The 19001-nt window shown below is 38.3% G+C and overlaps 2 long non-coding RNA genes across 2 annotated transcripts in view; one reads left to right on the forward strand and one right to left on the reverse strand.

Moving 5' to 3' along the window:
- LOC114304799 (uncharacterized) overlaps window positions 1–18321 on the forward strand; it is a 31916-nt gene extending 13595 nt beyond the window's left edge. The window contains exon 2 of the long non-coding RNA XR_014356983.1: window positions 17772–18321. This is a non-coding gene — a long non-coding RNA (uncharacterized LOC114304799). The remainder of the gene's footprint in view (window positions 1–17771) is intronic.
- On the reverse strand, window positions 12338–14913 carry LOC145813740 (uncharacterized). Its single transcript, XR_014356982.1, has 2 exons — window positions 14638–14913; window positions 12338–12609 (listed from the first exon to the last, which is right to left on the reverse strand). It is a non-coding gene; the product is annotated as an uncharacterized LOC145813740 (long non-coding RNA).
- Window positions 18322–19001: the final 680 nt, after the last annotated feature.

Genomic DNA, 19001 nt, shown 5'->3' on the forward strand with positions numbered 1-19001 from the left:
AAAGAAGCAAAAAACCAAATAAACAATTTTGTGACAAAATTAGAAACTATATCCTTCATAAACAATGATGGAATGAATAGTCCAGGAGATAGTGACATCCCTAGGCTATTTTATGGTACAGAAGATATTATGGTACTTCAAACCAATACCTATAATAAAACTGAATATGAAAATATTGTTGAAATATTGGATTATTGGAGAAAATTATATAAAGACCCAGACTTAGGTATTGATGAAAGAAATAGGCTACTAGATCAGATAAGAGAAACTTATCTAGAAAATGAAGCCCTTTTACAACACTTTAATTATGATATTAATATGTCAACTAATGATGATAACAGCCAATCATCCTCATCTGAAGAATCAATAGATCAAGATATTTCATCAGAACTAAATAAAGGGAAAAGAAAGGCAGACGAGCCAATTGATCCCGAATTATTTGGCACATGGGGAGATGGAGAAAATTTTGACTTTATTCAAACAAATGAAGTTAAAAATGATATTAACATTGGAAGTACCTCCAATCCTACACCTGAGCCAGTAATATCTAGAAAAGATAATAATCATAAGTATCCAATATCTCAAAATGGTACTTATTTAGACTTGTCTCATGTTCCTTTTAAGGATCAACCACAAGCAATAGATGATTGGGCACAATCCTTGTCCATCATAATTACCAATTATAAAAATAGTTGGTCAAAGAAAAAATTCCTTGATTATATTGCAGTAACTCTCCAGGGAGATATGTTGCAATGGTTAAGACAGTGGGACTATTATGATCTTCAACATAGATTATTGGTAGTTTTGATAAAGTGTTGAAGTTGATTGATTTTGGGACTTAGGGTTTCAAAAGGGTATAAACGAGGGTTTGATGTTTTGATTCTTAAACATGTATTTTGGGTTTCAAAATAATGATGTTGTTGTTGGTTGTTGATATATAGGCCATTGGGTCAATATTGAGAAATGGGGTAGAAAATCCTAATTTGTTGAATAAATTAATTGGTATAATTAATTTGAGAAAAATTGTGGACTTATGGAATTGAGTTGGAAATAATGAAATTGGTTCATTATATGGTTGAATAGTGGAGTTAGATTTATTAATCGCTCACGTTTGAAAACATTGATATTTTATCTGTTGGAGCTTTTATTATCTGTTTAGAAATAATTGCTTGGGCTACCGGTGGAGGGTAGTTTTCATTGTTGTAGACAATGCATGATGATTAGGTAAACTAAAACTAATCAATTGGATATGCCATAGAATATGACGGTTGATAGAATACATTAACGTTATGTATTGATTGATTGTGTATATGACCTTTGTGTATATACGTTGTGTGTGTGGGAGGAGATAGGGGATGCACTCTATGGTCTAGGGGAAGATAGGGGATGGACCTCTAAACCGGATGTTGTTTGGGAGGAGATAGGGGATGAACTCCACTGATACAGCTCATATGCTTGTCAGATAATGTGTTGATATAGCTCATATGCTTATCTTTGGAAGTGTTGATACAGCTCATATGCTTATCATTGGAAGTGTTGATATAGCTAATATGCATATCTGTTGAAATGTGGATACAGCTTGTATGCTTATCTGTTGAGATGTTGATACAACTAGGATGGTTATCTATTGTAAAATGGAAAATGTTTAATATGAGTCATTGTCTCATATAAGTGGTTGGCCAGGTTCTGAGCCGTTGATGTAAATTGTGGAATTGATAAGAAATGGAAATGGGTTATGAATTGGTTTATGGAAATTGAACATTTATCAATTGTTAATGTCTTAGTTATTGCTCATACTGTGTTTAGCATATCTCTACTGGGCGTTGGCTCACCCTATATGGGACATTATTTTCAGGTACAGGTAGTATGCTACCTCAAGGACATAGCTTGAATGATGATGAGAGTTGAAGACTCTTTTTTTTTGTTTATTTTGATGTATTACATGTAAATGCAAGCCAAGGGCTTAATATGTATTGAGTTAGCACTCTTCTTTTTGTAACCAAGTGTTAATTTGGAAAGCTGTAAGCCCATAGGGCATTTGCTTTTGTTGTTAACATGTAATACAGCTGTAAGAATTACTTTGATGAATAGAAATGGTTGGTTTCTTTTATGTCAATGCATGTCTAAAATGTTGGGTTTTATGTATTATTTTGAGGGCGTTACAACTTGGTATCAGAGCGTACCGGATTCGAATACTTTGGGTATGTGGGAAGTGATTAGGATCACAATGGGTTTGTCTCGCTTGATAGAGACTTAGGTATAGTGTCATATGCTATGTGTTTAATTGATAACATGCTTATGTGACTATGTGGGTATGGAATGTAGTTTCTAGGATGTTGATTGGATCCTTGGGTTTCTGGGAGTCTTGTTGGAAAAGCATTTGATCAATGCTGTTTCTAACCGGAACTCTAGTAACGCCTCGGGACTATCATTATCCGAAAATGAAATTCGTAAGTGCTTATGTGTTTATGTGTTTACGTGGAGTGAATTACAATTGTCCACGCATTAGGACGCAAGTGTTATAGCTTCGGCACATTTGTGAATGTGCTAATAGTCTTGGTTACCTTTATTAGGATGTCAGGACGAGAGCGTGGTAGGCGTGGCAGGCATGGTAGGCAGGAGGTGCCTTTACCGGATGACGTTCCGGCAATGCAGGAGGGAGTTGGTTAGGCCAACGTGGCCGAGCCAGCGGGTTAGCAGGCTATGGGCGCCTTTGCCCGAGAGATAGCGGGAGCTTTGGGTATTCTCAGAGCTGAGAATCAGGTTGCTGAGGCAAGGCCTTCTTTCTTGAAGAGGGAATTCTTCCGGTCTAACCCGGACGAGTTTGTTGGGGATCCGAAGGAGCCACTTAAGGCTGACGAGTGGTTGGAACAGATGGAGAAGATGTTCGAGATGCTTGGCATCGAGGACGGGACTTTAAAGGTGACCTTGGCATCCTTCCAACTGAAGGGAGATGCGGGTCAATGGTGGAAGTACGAGAAGGGCAGTGTTGGTGGTGTATGGGAGGCGTTTGTGAATGCTTTCCAGGAGAAGCTTTTATCTTCAGCTGCAAGGGAGAAGCTGAGGGAATAGTTTTGCCAGCTTAAACAGCAGGGCTTGTCAGTGGTCGAGTTTGAGGCTACTTTTACTAGTCTGTCCAAGTTTGCACCTGAACTGGTGGCGTCCGAGGAACGCCGTTGCTTTGAGTTTGAGCAGAAGTTGAGGCGTGGACTCAAGCTGAGGGTTGGAGGGTCGTTTATCCAGGAGTATAAACGTTTGGTGGATGCTGCAGCTCATATGGAGCTCATGATGCAGGAGGAGGATGAGGGGCAGAGAGGCTCCAAGAGGAGCCAAAATGGTCAGGGTGACGGCAGGAGACAGAGGGGTTCTAACCCCCAGCAGTCTCAGGGTGGTTTGGCTAGATCAACCTTTCCAGTGCCGAGTGCGGGTTTTGGGAGAGGTAGTCAGGGAGGCTTGACTTGTTTTGCGTGTGGCCAGCTGGGTCACAAATCTTCGATTTGCCCACAGAAGGGAGGGGGTCAGCGAGCTGCTTCTTCTTCAGCTAGACCTCAGGGCCAGAGTCAGGGCAGGGGCCAGCCTTTGTCTTGCTATCAGTGTGGTCAGCCTGGGCACCTGAAGAGGTTTTGCCCACAGTTGAGTGCCATTTCGGGCGCGTCTGGTTCTAGGCAGACGTAGGGTTATCAGCCAGCTCAGTCTGTGCAGGTTTCGAGGGCCAATCAGGGAGCTTCGTCATCCCAGTCAGTGTAGCAGTCTTTTGCTCCTAGAGGTGAGCAGGTAGATCAGGGGCCTACAGGACGCGTATATGCTGTTACCGCGCAGGACCTAGTATCGGCTCCATCAGTAGTGAGAGGTACCTTTTTGTTCTGCAACTCAATTGCTAGTGTTTTGATTGATACGGGTGCATCTCATTCTTTTGTATCTGCTACATTTGCATCTGTTTTGGAATTGGAGTTGGCACATTTAGCATCTCCTATATGTGTAGTATCGCCTGTTGGTGGTGAGTTGATCTTGAAACAAGGTGTTAGAGGTTGTGATATAGAGGTCGCCGACCATAGGCTTCCTTTTCTTTTTGTTGTCATGCCCATGAAGGGTTTTGATGTTATTTTGGGTATGGACTGACTATCGTCATATCGGGCTGTTATTGATTGCTATCGCCAGAGGGTCACGGTTTGTACCTTGAGCGGGGAGTGTTTCCATTTCTTGGGAGATCGGGTTGGTAGTGTGTTGCCACCGATGTATGATCCGTGAGGGCGGAACGAGCTTAGTGGTCTACTTGCTAGCTTTATGAGTGGTGAGTGTGATGAGACCCAGATTGTTTTGCCGAGGGTGGTTTGTGAGTATTCGGATGTTTTTCCCGAGGATCTCGTTAGTTTGCCACCTCACCGAGAGATAAGAGTTCTCTATTGATTTAGTGCCCGGCACAGCGCCGATTTCTATGGCACCTTATCGTTTTGCCCCAGCCGAGTTGAGTGAGTTGAAGATTCAGCTCCAGGAATTGCTAGATAAGGGTTTTGTTCGCCCTAGTGTTTCGCCATGGGGAGCACCGGCCCTCTTTGCTAAAAAGAAAGATGGTGCCTTGAGATTGTGTATAGACTACCGGAAGTTGAATCGGGCTACGGTCAAGAATAAGTACCCTATGCCCCGTATAGATGATCTGTTTGACCAGTTGAAGGATTTCCGTTGTTTCTCTCAAAAAACTTGAGATCGGGTTACCACCAGTTGAGGGTCAGAGAGGAGGATATTCCTAAGACGGCATTCCGTACGCGGTATGGCCATTATGAGTTTCTGGTGATGCCATTCAGGCTTACCAATGCACCGGCAGTCTTTATGGATTTGATGAACCGGATCTTCCGGGAATTCTTAGACCGTTTTGTAGTCGTTTTCGTGGACGACATTCTTATTTATTCGCCTTCAGAGGAGGAACACGAGGAACACTTGAGAGTGGTGCTTGAGTTACTTAGAGCCCATAGGCTGTATGCCAAGTTTGGAAAGTGTGAGTTTTGGCTAGGGGAAGTCAAATTCTTAGGCCATGTGGTATCCGGGGAAGGGGTGTCTGTGGATACATCCAAGGTTGAGGCAGTGCAAGATTGGGCACAGCCTAAGAATGTGTTTGAGATTCGCAGTTTTCTGGGATTAGCTGGGTATTACCGTCGGTTTGTGAAAGATTTCTTCAAGCTAGCTTCGCCGTTGACTAGATTGACGCGGAAAGGGGTCAAGTTTGTATAGAGTGAGATTTGTGAAAAGTCGTTCCAAGAGTTGAAGGTTAGATTGACCACCGCTCCGGTTTTGATTATTCTGGAGAGAGGGTAGGGTTACGCGGTTTATTGTGATGCCTCACGAGAGGGTTTGGGTTGTGTGTTGATGCAAGAGGGGAAAGTAGTAGCTTATGGCTCACGTCAGTTGAAAATACACGAGAAGAATTACCCTACACACGACCTAGAGTTAGCAGCAGTAATCTTTGCCTTGAAGATTTGGAGGCACTACCTTTATGGTGAGAGGTTCAAGGTGTTCTCGGACGACAAGAGTTTGAAGTATCTGTTTACACAGAGAGACTTGAATTTGAGGCAGAGAAGGTGGATGGAGTTCATTGAGGACTATGATTTTGAGTTGCACTATCACCCGGGAAAGGCCAATGTTGTAGCCGATACCCTTAGTAGGAAATCCATTAGTGATGTAGCTTGTATAGCCATCCGGGAATGGGAGATGTTGGGTGCACTTGGCGAGTTTGACTTGCTTCTGAGTGAATCAGCTGAGGCTGCGGCCTTGTTCTCTGTTGTTGCGCAGCCTACACTTGTGACTCGAGTGTTAGAGGCACAGAGAAGTGACCTTGAGGTAGAATCCTTCCGAGAGAAGATCTCAAATGGGAAGGTTGAGAAGGGTTTGACGGTGTATCCCGACCTGAGTGTGAGATACCGAGACCGTTTGTTTGTACCGGAGTCTTGCCGAGAGGAAGTACTCCGAGAGTTCCATCATTCACGTCTTGCGGTGCATCCGGGAGGCACTAAGATGTATCGGGATTTGGGTCGCCAGTTTTGGTGGCGGGGTATGAAGAGAGATGTGGCTGTTCTCGTGTCTAAGTGCCTTACTTGCCAGCAAGTAAAGGCCGAGCATCAGAGGCCAGCGGGTTTGTTGCAACCCTTGCCTATTGCCGAGTGGAAGTGGGAGCATGTCACTATGGACTTCGTTGTAGGTCTTCCGAGGAGTCAGCGGGGTAGTGATGCCATTTGGGTGGTTGTAGACCGGTTGACTAAGTCGGCGCACTTCATTCCTATGCGCGTGAGAGATTCGGTAAATCATCTCGCCGACTTGTATATTCGGGACATAGTGAGATTGCACGGGGTCCCAGTGACGATCGTCTCAGATAGAGATCCTCGTTTTACTGCTAGGTTGTGGCAGAGTTTGCAGAGTGCCTTGGGCACTAGGTTGACCTTTAGTACGGCTTATCATCCTCAGACTGACGGGCAGTCCGAGCGTACTATTCAGATTCTTGAGGATATGCTTCGAGGTTGTGTCCTTGACTTTAGTGGGACATGGGAGAGGCACTTGCCCTTGGTGGAGTTTGCCTACAATAACAGTTTTCAGTCTAGTATCGGTATGGCACCGTTTGAGGCCTTGTATGGCCGATCGTGTAGGTCTCCAGTGTGTTGGGCCGAGGTGGGTGATGCACCTTTGTTGGGTCCGGAGTTGGTTAGAGAGACGACGGAGAAAGTTGAGCTTATCCATAGGAGGCTTGTTACAGCCCAGAGTCACCAAAAGAGTTATGCTAACCGTAGGAGGAGGCCTTTGGCGTTTGAGGTAGGTGATCATGTCTTCTTGAAAATATCACCTAGGCGAGGTTTGATGAGGTTCGGGAAGAGTGGGAAGCTATCCTTTCGGTTTATCGGTCCCTTTGAGATCCTTGAGAGGATTGGGGAGGTTGCTTATCATTTAGCTTTACTACCGCAGTTGTTCGGAGTGCATGACGTGTTTCATGTGAGTATGCTTCGGAAGTATCAGCTGGATCCGTCCCATGTGTTAGATTCGACTGACTTGGAGGTAGATGAGGATGCCTCGTATGAGGAGAGACCGGTTCGGGTCTTGGATAAGCGGGATCAAGTCCTGCGTGGCAAGACCATTCCTTTGGTGAAGGTTTTGTGGAAACATCACGGAGTGGAGGAGGCCACTTGGGAACGTGAGTTGGAAGTTCGTGAAAAGTATCCGGACATGTTTATCGATGTGTAATTTTGTAATGAAATTCTGTAATATTGTTGAACTTTAAGAACATTATATGTGTCTTAAGTTGTAAAACATTGTGAATGTTTTGGTTAATGGAAGTTTGTTTTAACATTGCGTATGTTATATTGTGGAAATGCAGGTATGATATTAATGTTGCATATATTATGGAATTGTGAGAAACAGGTTGAAATTGGTAGATTTCAAAAGAATGCATGTTGATAATGCAGGTTGTTATGTATAATGTGAAATGCCTCTTGAAAAGAGATGGGTTTGACCAGTAATGGGTCGGGTTGTTTAAATATTATGTTGTAATATTGTTGAGAATGGAGAAAACCTGTTTTTTTTTAAAGAACTTGTGTTTAATTTCGGGGACGAAATTCTTTAAGGGGGGGAGGTTATAGCGATCCCGGTTGTCCCTTTACTGTTCTGTTGTATTCCGGACTCAGTTCCGTGGAGTTGGTAGTTGTGTCTACCTTGTTGTCATCCTTTAATTCCATTTGTTCGGGTTTTAGGATGTATTGGGCAGAGTTGTTACAGGTTGGTTAGGCTTTGGTTTCAATTCTTTGTTGCCCAGTTTTTAGGAGGTTCGCTCGAGCGGGTCTTCTTGCGCTCGAGCGGAGATTGCACACTTCCAGTTTTTCGTGTCCCTGCAAAACTTCTGCAGGTGTGATTTTTACGCTCGAGCGGGTTTCTTTACGCTTGAGCGGTGGCGCTCGAGCGGGTACTCTGGCGCTCGAGCAGGTAATACCTTTTTGGTGTAAGTTCTGGGAGGGGAAAATCTAAGCTCGAGTGGACTGGTTTTCGCGCTCGAGCAGATGTGCTTTATTCTTGTGTCTTGGCGCTCGAACGGGCCTTCTTGAGCTCGAGCGTGTCCAGATTTTTGTTCTTGACGCTCGAGCGTTGTGTTCTCCGCTCGAGCGGGAATGTCGTATATCAGTTGGCAGCTGGGCATTTTAAAATCACTTTTTGCATTCTCTCTCTCTCTCTCTCTTACTTTTCCAAAAAGCCATTTGAGAGCTCCTCTCTCTAAAACCATAACTTCTCTCTAAGTATTGATCTAGCTAGGGTGTTTTCTTCACCTTTGGTCTTCACAAAAGTTGGGTTGATCGTAGAGGGCTTTACCTTGATCTGAAAATTTTGAGTTTTGGAGCACGTTGAGTTTCGTCATCTTCTTCCCTTGAGCTCCGAATTTGAGGTAGGGATTCCTACTCACTATTATGATCTTCGACATAGATTATTGGTAGTGTTGATAAAGTGTTGAAGTTGATTGATTTTGGGACTTAGGGTTTCAAAAGGGTATAAACGAGGGTTTGATGTTTTGATTCTTAAACATGTATTTTGGGTTTCAAAATAATGATGTTGTTGTTGGTTGTTGATATATAGGCCATTGGGTCAATATTGAGAAATGTGGTAGAAAACCCTAATTTGTTAAATAAATTAATTGGTATAATTAATTTGGGAAAAATTGTGGACTTATGGAATTGAGTTGGAAATAATGAAATTGGTTCATTATATGGTTGAATAGTGGAGTTAGATTTATTAATCGCTCACTTTTGAAAACATTGATATTTTATCTGTTGGAGCTTTTAGTATCTATTTAGAAATAATTGCTTGGGCTACCGGTGGAGGGTAGTTTTCATTGTTGTAGACAATGAATGATGATTAGGCAAACTAAAACTAATCAATTGGATATGTCATAGAATATGACGGTTGATAGAATACATTAACGTTATGTATTGATTGATTGTGTATATGACCTTTGTGTATATACGTTGTGTGTATAGGAGGAGATAGGGGATGTACTCCACGGTTTAGGAGAAGATAGGGGATGGACCTCTAAACCGGATATTGTTTGGGAGGAGATAGGGGATGGACTCCACTGATACAGCTCATATGCTTGTCAGATAATGTGTTGATATAGCTCATATGCTTATCTTTGGAAGTGTTGATACAGCTCATATGCTTATCATTGGAAGTGTTGATATAACTAATATGCATATCTGTTGAAATGTGGATACAACTTGTATGCTTATCTGTTGAGATGTTGATACAACTAGGATGGTTATCTATTGTAAAATGGGAAATGTTTAATATGAGTCATTGTCTCATATAAGTGGTTGGCCAGGTTCTGAGCCGTTGATGTAAATTGTGGAATTGATAAGAAATGGAAATGGGTTATGAATTGGTTTATGGAAATTGAACATTTATCAATTGCTAATGTCTTAGTTATTGCTCATACTGTGTTTAACATATCTCTACTGGGCGTTGGTTCACCCTATATGGGACATTATTTTCAAGTACAGGTAGTATGCCACCTCCAAGGACATAGCTTGGATGATGATGAGAGTTGAAGACTCTTTTTTTTGTTTATTTTGATGTATTACATGTAAATTCAAGCCAAGGGCTTAATATGTATTGAGTTAGCACTCTTCTTTTTGTAACCAAGTATTAACTTGGAAAGCTGTAAGCCCATAGGGCATTTGCTTTTGTTGTTAACATGTAATACAACTGTAAGAATTACTCTGATGAATAGAAATGGTTGGTTTCTTTTATGTCAATGCATGTCTAAAATATTGGGTTTTATGTATTATTTTGAGGGCGTTACAAGCGAGAAATGCAAGCTCCCAGAAGTTCTCACATTTTATAGACTGTTCGAGCGACAAAGGTTGCGGTCGAGCAGGGGTCTCATTCTCACGCTCGAGCGACCGTCGAGTGGAGATTTCATACAACCAGTACTTTTTCAAAGTTTGTAGACCGCTAGAGTGAGGGAATCTGCGCTTGAGCGACTCCTCATATGTTTACATGTCCGCTCGAGCGAGAGAAGTTGCCCTCGAGCGTGACCCCTGTTTTTAGCAAGTTTTGTTGAGAGTCCCAAAGTGCATTTTGGCATTCATAATGCATCCTTGGCATTCATAATGCATCCTAGGCATTCCTAGGCCATGTTTAAGACTCAATAAGAGGCTAAGACTTAGAAACACACTAAGATTGAAACAAAAGAAGTTAAGTATCAACCGAGTATGTGTTCTATTATGTGTTTCTACTATGTGTGTGTAGGTCACGCCACAAGTTATCTGAGTTGTTTGTTCTGCAAGTGGAGTCATCTGTGAGTAATAACTCTGTAAAGTTATGTTTAACTTTAATTATTTTCTGATGCTATGAAATGATAAGTTTTTTGAAATGTGATGTTTTGTATGAATGAATGATTGTCCAAATTTTTGAAATGTATTTGTGACATCCTTAGCACAAGGCCCTTGCCTAGGGGTAATAATACCGTGGTTTACAAGTATAAGGCCCTTGCTCGAGGGTAACAATACCATGCCTTTTTAAGCAAGGCCCTTGCCCTGGGGTAATAATACCGTGGTCTCATGGCCCTTGCCTGGGGGTAACAATACTGTGGCTCAAGTATGTTACAAGTTCCCGGTACTAGAGGTTCCTCATGGAACTAACAAGCATGATAACACTAATGGATGTACCATTTATGATTAAGCATGAACTCTGATTTTTATATGAAGTTTGAACAAGAATATATATATATATATATATATATATATGTTTTGATATGAATTATGATTTTCGAATTTGTTATGGATATCGTTCATTTAAACCCTTTACTCTGTTATTATACACTGGGCTTTCGCTCACTCTACTATATTATGTATGTATGTGAGCAAGCGTGTGACTAGACTTAAGCTGCTGCCTGGAAATTTTTGGTCAGCCAGCCATTATGTCTTCCGGGGAGGTTCCCTTTTGAGATGTCCAGTTTTATAACCTTGCTACAGATGTTTTTGCTTTGTTTTGCTTATCTGTACATTGGGCTATGTTCTCTTTTGGTATTATTTGTGTATTTGGGTGACGTAAGACTCATGTATTTATGACGTCGCATATATGTATAAGTTTGTTTTGATGATTTCTGTCTCATATACGTTAACACAGCTCTATGGACATTTTATATTTTCTATATCTGCTTCCGCAATCCCTTATTATATGACATTCTGTTAAGAGGCCTTTGGTAATCTAAGGATTACTGGCCGGTTACGACGCTAAACCTATAAGGGGCGGGTTTGGGCCGTGACACTGTGGGAGTCGATTGTAGAAGTTTATATTAGAAACTTGGTAGTTTTTGTGTTTTTGTTATAAAGAAATTTAAGTTTATATTAGAAACTTCGTTAACAAAATTTTGAATTTTTTTTTTTTTTTTTTTGCTTTTGTTGGTGTAACAACTGTAGGAAAGTATTAAGTTTTCGTTCATAATTTTTTTCTCCCTGCTGTTGTGATTAATACTTGCCTCTCCTGAAGTTATTACCTAGCTCCACCATTGGTTATTACAAACTTCTAGTTCAAATAGTGGTTGAAGAAGTTATACACACCATCATTGTGTGTCAAGACTTGTCTGTATGGCCATTACTCTTTCATGCCTTAGTCAGCACTAGGGCTATAAACGAATTGAGTTGTTCATGAACAGCTCGAGCTCTGCTCATTTAAAGGTCGTTGGAGCTTGTCTTGTTTACTAAATGAACAAGCTCGAATTTGGTTTTTAGGCCATTGTGTTATACGATTGGGCCCGAGGCTGTTGTGATATATGATTGAGCTCGAGGCCATTGTGTTAATATGTGGGCCCGGGGCTGTTGTGTTAATATGTGGGCTTGAGGCCATTATGTTATATGTTGGGCCTAAGGTCGTTTCGTAACCTATTGGGCCTGAGGCCGTTCTTTAATATGTCGGGCCTGAGTCCGTTATGTTATATGTTGGGCTTAAGGCCGTTCCGTAACTTGTTGGGCCTTCCGTAATATGTTGGGTCCGAGTTTGTTCTGTAAATGTGACTATGGATAGTGTTATGAAGGATGACATTTTGAAAAAGTATTGAGTTCACATAATATGCTTTCTTTTAATCCAAGATTGCTCATTTGATTCTCTTCACACCCTATATTGTATGTATGTATGTATGTAGGTGATCAGCATGGAGGTTATCACTACCCAAACTTGCCCTTATAGGTTTAGCATCGTAACCAGCCAGTATTCCTGGGATTATTGAAGGCCTCTGAGACAGATTAATATAATATTAGGGGCTAGTGGAGACAAATAACAAATATACAACGTCCATTGAGCTGTGCAAACTTACATGAGACAGAAAATTTTAAAACTTATATATATATATATATATAAACATCATTCTTATGTCATCATATATATATAGATTAGACAAAAAGGGACTTAGCCTTATTTACAAAATACACAAAGATTTGTTTAACCAAACAAGAAAACAAAACTTAAACTTTAAATCACGTAGCCATAACCACTTGACATATCTGGAACTTCCACGAGAGGCCCATAGGTTGGCTGACAAAAAACAGATTCCAGGTAAATGCCTCTAAGCCTAGTCACGCGCCTGATCACCTACATACATAAATAATACAGTGAGCTGCAGCCTAGTGAATAATAACAATGTAAAGGATTTTAATGAATGATGTCCTATATCAGCTTTAGAAAATAGATTCATATTTATTTCAGAAACAGAAGCAGATCCATATTCATAATCTTGTCCAAATCATATATAGAAATTAGAGTTCATGCTTAATCATACGTGGTACATCTATTAGCACTAATTGAATAGATGCAGAACAGATGGTGGTTATGAGTAATCAGTTCCATAAAAGGAACCTCTGGATTTGGGTAACAGATAACAGATAACAGATATGCTGAGCTCATGATGGAGCCTCCGGTATGGGTAACAGATAACAGATATAATAAGTTTCATAATGTAACCTCCGATACCGCGTAACAGTTAACAAATATCATATGATGCTAAGGATGCCACGAATACATGTCAAAAATTGGACAATCATTCATTGTACAAAACATAACATTTCAGAAAACAACTCTTATTTCATCATACAGAAAATAAATAAAGTGGAATATAGCTTTACTAAGTTATTACTCACAGATAGCTGCATAAGTAGATCAGACATATTAGGCAGACAATAGCGCGTGACCTACATAAATATATAACATATACACATTGAAACACAATATTACTTCCTTGATCAAACTTGACTTTTCTTGTCTTTTTCTGTCTGAGTAGTCCGAAATTCTACTACGTTTATTCTTCCTTTATTACTAAGTCAATGACTTATTCTTTAACCAATTAATTTATGTTGATTGGTAGTTTATTAATCTTGTTGAGTCATAATTCTTGTCTAAGAATGCTTGTAAGCGAAAGAGAATGGAAATCGAAATATGAAACGACTTTTCAAAATTTTCTAAAATAGGACTCTTTGCTCGAGTGCAACATTGGTCGCTCAAGCAGACCCCTTGGTTTGCAAAAATACTGGTTGCTTGCATTTTACGCTCTAGCGACAACTTCTTCGCTCAAGTAGCGGTGATGAATTCTGGGTTTTCCAGAACGTTTAAATTTCAATACACATTACCAAGACTCCAAATTCATGCATGACTCACTCAAATATGCAAAAACATTCTCAATTACATATATTTGTTTAATGAAACTTAAAATTGAATCTATAAGGCTCTTTCAACAATAGTTGCATGTATGAAATTTAAATCAAAATCAAACTAAGTTTTGCTTCTCAAATATAAATTATAATTTATTTCCATGTTTGACCAAATTTAAATTTAATTCATTTCATCCATATCAAACCCAATTTCAAACTCATAATTTCTAAAATATGAATTAAGCTTTCAAAATATAATTTCAAAACTTCGGTTTAACATGGCTTGTCTAAAATAATACAAACTCTTAAATAATTAAGAAAACTTGATCAATTTTAAACCATTTACATCAAAACTCCTTTAATATAAAATTAAACCTCATTCTTCATAAACTCATACTTTTTAACCCAAAACTTAATTACAGATGTTTCAAAATATGTTCAATTTGAATTACATGCATGGATTCAAAATTAAAATTAAACCAATTCCTATCTTTCATAATAAAATCAAAACATTGTCTAACTTTAGGATTAACTCCAAATTTCCATAAACTTGATTTTTATAAAAATTTTTCATTCTCTTCAAAGCACGAAATTGATTATCTTAAATTCTTCAAAATCCATGATGTATGTATAAACCACTTATCAAAATCCAACCAATTCTCCATAATCAAGCTTAAACTATAATTGACTTCTTAATTTATATCATAACCAAACTCATAGACTTTAAAATATGAATTAAATTCTAAAATCTTGAAGATTCACAATGCATGTAAGGATAACCTTCAAATTTATGAAGGATGACAAAGATCAAACTCAAATATTAAATTACAACATCAATTTCTTAATTATCAAACTTAACTCAAATTTTCTTCGTTCTTTTCTTAATTCTTTCTAGTTCCATGAAATTAAACCCATTTACTTCTTGATTTTGGTTGTTAAGTAATCAATCTATAAGGATTAAGCTTGAATTTCTTACCTAAACTCTTGAATTTGATGAATCTTTGATGAATTCTTGAACTCCCCTTTAATTCCACACCTTTCTTAGCTTTTCTTTCCTTATTTCTTTTTCTTCTTGAACTCTTGAGTTGGATTTCCAGCAGCTAACTCTCTCTTGGTCCTCCTCTTTCTCGCTCCCGGTCCTTTTTGTTTCCATTACATTCCTATTCAACATATTGAGTTCACCTTTTTCTTTTTGTTTTTCTTTTGTTCTCACTGATTCTGGAACTCGCCAGCGCGCACACACCTTTGTCTCAACATTACACGTATACACACACTTGTATAATTAGAATTCTCAGCACATCCACATAGGTTTCTATCCACACCCACATGCACTCACAATTCTAGATTTTTTCTTAATTGAATTCATGAATAAGATTAGCTTAATTTAAATAACACTTAGTCTTAATATATCTTAATTAACACATAATTAAATTAATTACAACTAATCATAAATTCTGCATAATTTAATTTGTCTAATTTGACTTTCTTTAGAGCGCAATTAATTATATTAAATCTACCATTCTGAATTAGATTTTTAATCAAACTCCCAAAAGGTTCCAAATATTAAATTAAACTTATTTCCATCATCAATTTTGATTTCTTAGATCATTTAAGCCTTCAATTTCTTATCAAACTCAAAATTTTGTCAATAAATTACATATTCAAATTAGGCACCACATAAATGAATTTAATTCATAATAATATTAATTCCTACTTTGTATAACTTAATTAACTTCAATTCGGATCCAATTAATCAAATCTTAATTTTATAAATCTGAATGGAATATTTAATTAAACTCCCATATGATTTGATACTCGAAATTAAAAATAATTCAATTCACCATTGGTACTATCTTGAGCCATTTAGGTTTTTAATTTCTAATTCCAAAATAAATCCTCAGTAGAATCATATACGAATCAGTCTTCATAATTTTCATAAATCCTGAATTAAATCAGAGTAATGCGCAATTAAATTCAAATCTTTTTGATTAATTAAATGTTAATTATTATACGTGGCGCGGTCGTCACAGAGGTCAACCTTAGAGTCAGCCTCAGGAAAATTGCTTATGAAGACCTGTCGTGTCGAAACTCCAACATGGCAGTTGTCTTTTGACTTTATGTCTATGTTAAGACTTTTGTACAGTGTTTGTTATGCCGGTCTTGCGGATGTGTAACTTAATGTCTTGACTCCTATGTACATAAGTATTTTATCATGACCATTTAAGCATCGTTCAATGGACGTTATTTCTTATATTTGTTTCCGCTTAAGGCCCCATGATTAAAAATATTTGTTTTCTATATGAGGCTGTAGGTAATCGTGTAATTACTGGCTGGTTATGAACCAAACTTTTAGGGGTAGGTTTGGGTTATGACAGTATGATTACAAGGGTTTGAAACCAAGCAAATAATTCAAATTGGACTGTAAACACTCCATTTTGACCATCCTTAAGACTTGGGCGCTTTATTCAGAACATCTGATGATGAAACGTTGCGCTGTGCAATCTTTTAAATCTTCAACAAAGAAATTCGGTTTCGAGCTTCAAACCCAAACTTTTCACCCATTTTTTACCAAAACCCTTTTTTTTTCCTTCTTTTTTTAGCCTGACCACTCAAAGAGCAGCAAGCCAATTGATTGGTCAGCCAGTCGGCCATGTGTAGCGTCAGATTTTGTATTTGCAGCGCAAGCTGCTTCCATGCACGGGATTTGGCCAACTGTCTTTTTTTGAAGATGTTTTCGACGTGAGAGGCTGTAATTCAATAAATAGACCACCTCCCCTTAGAGTTTAGGGTTAGAAAAATTATCCCAAAAGCTTAGAAGATTGCCCAAAGCATTTTCTCTACCCTCTTGAATATAGATACACTATAGATACATCATTGAAGCTCAAACTTGAAGCTTTTTGTTGAAGTTTTGAACCTTGTTCCAGATACTTGAGGGATTGAAGTTTGCTAACTAAGAATCTCTTCCTGTTTCCAAGAGGTTAACCTTTGAACTCCTTTCATCACCTTTTCTTTTACTTTTTTGCTCTTCATTTCTTGTCAATACATATTGATTTTCAGAGTTATTTTAGGCTTAAAAATGTGATTGAGCTTTCTTAAAAATAGAAGGGTTAGCCACCCTTCCATAGGCTAGTTGTAATCCATTCACGCTCTTTCCATCTTTGCTCTTCTTTTTTTTTCACTTTTTTTTAAGTTATTTTTGTGTGATATGAGTTGAATATGGGCTTGTAATAGTGTAATAGTCCTTACGGATTTGGTGTATTTAGGATATAGTAATCCATTTGTTTGAGTTGATCGCTTTACTTTTATTCTTATAACTTTTCATATGTATATTGGAACCTTGTGGTTATGGGAGGTTTAGAACCTAGCCATCCTGCCACAAGTTTGATTAACTAGTTGTAAATCTTTCGCTTTCATACTATTGTTGTTCACTTCAAAGCTAGATGATAGCTTTCTTGTCAAAAGTGTTGAAAAACTCTCTTCTTGATCATTTTTGGAACATGGAAATGGATGTTTAATCCTTATTTCATGAGTAGGAAGAGGAGTTGTTAACAATTTTGATGAATTGTGTGTTTAAGCTTTAGTAGGTAGCTTGATTTTGATTTTCCCTCTTGTCTTCTTTAAGGTGTTTCTCTTCTAGTTCCATTTTGAAGCTTGGATATGGATGTTTCATCCTTATTCCATAAGTAGGAAGATGAGCATACAACAACTTTTTATAGCTGTCATATATTTGCTTAGTTTTGTTTTTATTTTTCTTTGAAGTCAAATGAGAGCTCTTTCATCGAAAGTATTATAAACTCTCTCCTAGTTCCATTTTGAAGCATGGAAATGGATGTTAATCCATGTTCCATGAGTAGGAAGAAGAGTCTCTAATTTCTTTCTTCAATGATGTAATCTTTTGTTTATAAGCTTCACTTTCAAAATGGTTCTCATTAACCTATTCTCTCTAATTCGAGTACTCATTTATTCTTATTTACTATGAGACGTAGTAGGTTTGAACTATTTCTTCATTTGAAGTTTCAAGCTTTAATTCTCATTATTTGTTAGATCTTTCATCGCATTGCTTCACTAATCATCATGTAATACCATTGGGATGTTTGATGATTTGAGAAGAAAACCTATTTCCTCCTTGACTATCTTCAAGATAAGAGGGAACATGAAGGATGAACATCCTTTGGAAATCCTCTGTTTGCTCTGTTCGAGTTCTGTTGCAGCATGTTTTCCAGAATCAGTGGCCGGCCAACCATTCAGGTGTATGGTCGACCAATTCATCAGGTCGGCCGACCAAATCTTTTGTATGGCAAGTGTGGTTATTCAGCCAAGCAGAGAAAATCCTGACGTCAAAATAGAACTGTTTTCTAGCTATGAACAGGGCAATTTCTGGCGACAGGCAAAGAGGTTTCCAGAGGATGTTATTGCTTGTGCGCACGCGGCTTCCCGCCTTTCATTCAACTCCTTTAGATTCACCGTTCAGAAATTTGTATTTGTAATAATTAGTTAATTCATTTGTGTTTGTAATAATTAGTCAATTAAGACATTCGAATCCTCTTGTAAAGAGAGCACATTTGTAACACTTGATGTATGTCTTTCAATTTCTATTCCTTTCTCCCTTTTATTTACATGCTTATCGTGGTTGTATAAAGTATCATGTTTTCCTTTATCATTCCTTTGCTTTGTATCCATTTTTGAATGCATTAAGGTTCGGGTCATCATACTTAATGTCGTTATCTTTTCCTACTTGATTATGTGTGTTACCTCATGCTTTGAGTTGATTCACATGTCATGTTAGTAACCGAATCTAGTAGTTGTATTTTTGTATGCGTTGCATTAGCCATTTTGCATATTAGAATCATGTATTTTTTCTAACTATCTTCTTTTCTTTGGCTTGCCATGGTTGAATACTAGGTGAGCTTTTTGCTTTAACATATTATATGTGTGTTTGTGTTACCATGTTGAGCATACTACCATGAGGCTACTTGCTTACTTGAAATAACTCTTATGAATACTCTTGGATGGAGGTTATTTTGCTTAAATTGGAATGATTTTGATTATTGTACATATGAGCTCATTTTTCCTTTGCATTGCACATATTCTTAAACACTTTCAAAAAAGTATGAAATCAAAGCATTCCAAAGTAAGTGACATGGTCTATACTTGTTTACTTCACATAGTAATGTTAGCATTATTAATAAAACAAAATATGAGCATATAATGTCTATAAGATTCACATCATGGTTTAGTAGAAGCCGATCTTTGATCGGGTGAGTGGGTTGTTCAATTCATGACCTTCCCCTCTCATACCTAAGTTCCTAAACTGAGACAGCTTTGGTTATGATGGACAAG

This window comes from Camellia sinensis, chromosome 15, assembly GCF_055761805.1.
Source record: "Camellia sinensis isolate YWXY chromosome 15, ASM5576180v1, whole genome shotgun sequence".
Classification (NCBI taxonomy): Eukaryota; Viridiplantae; Streptophyta; class Magnoliopsida; order Ericales; family Theaceae; genus Camellia; species Camellia sinensis.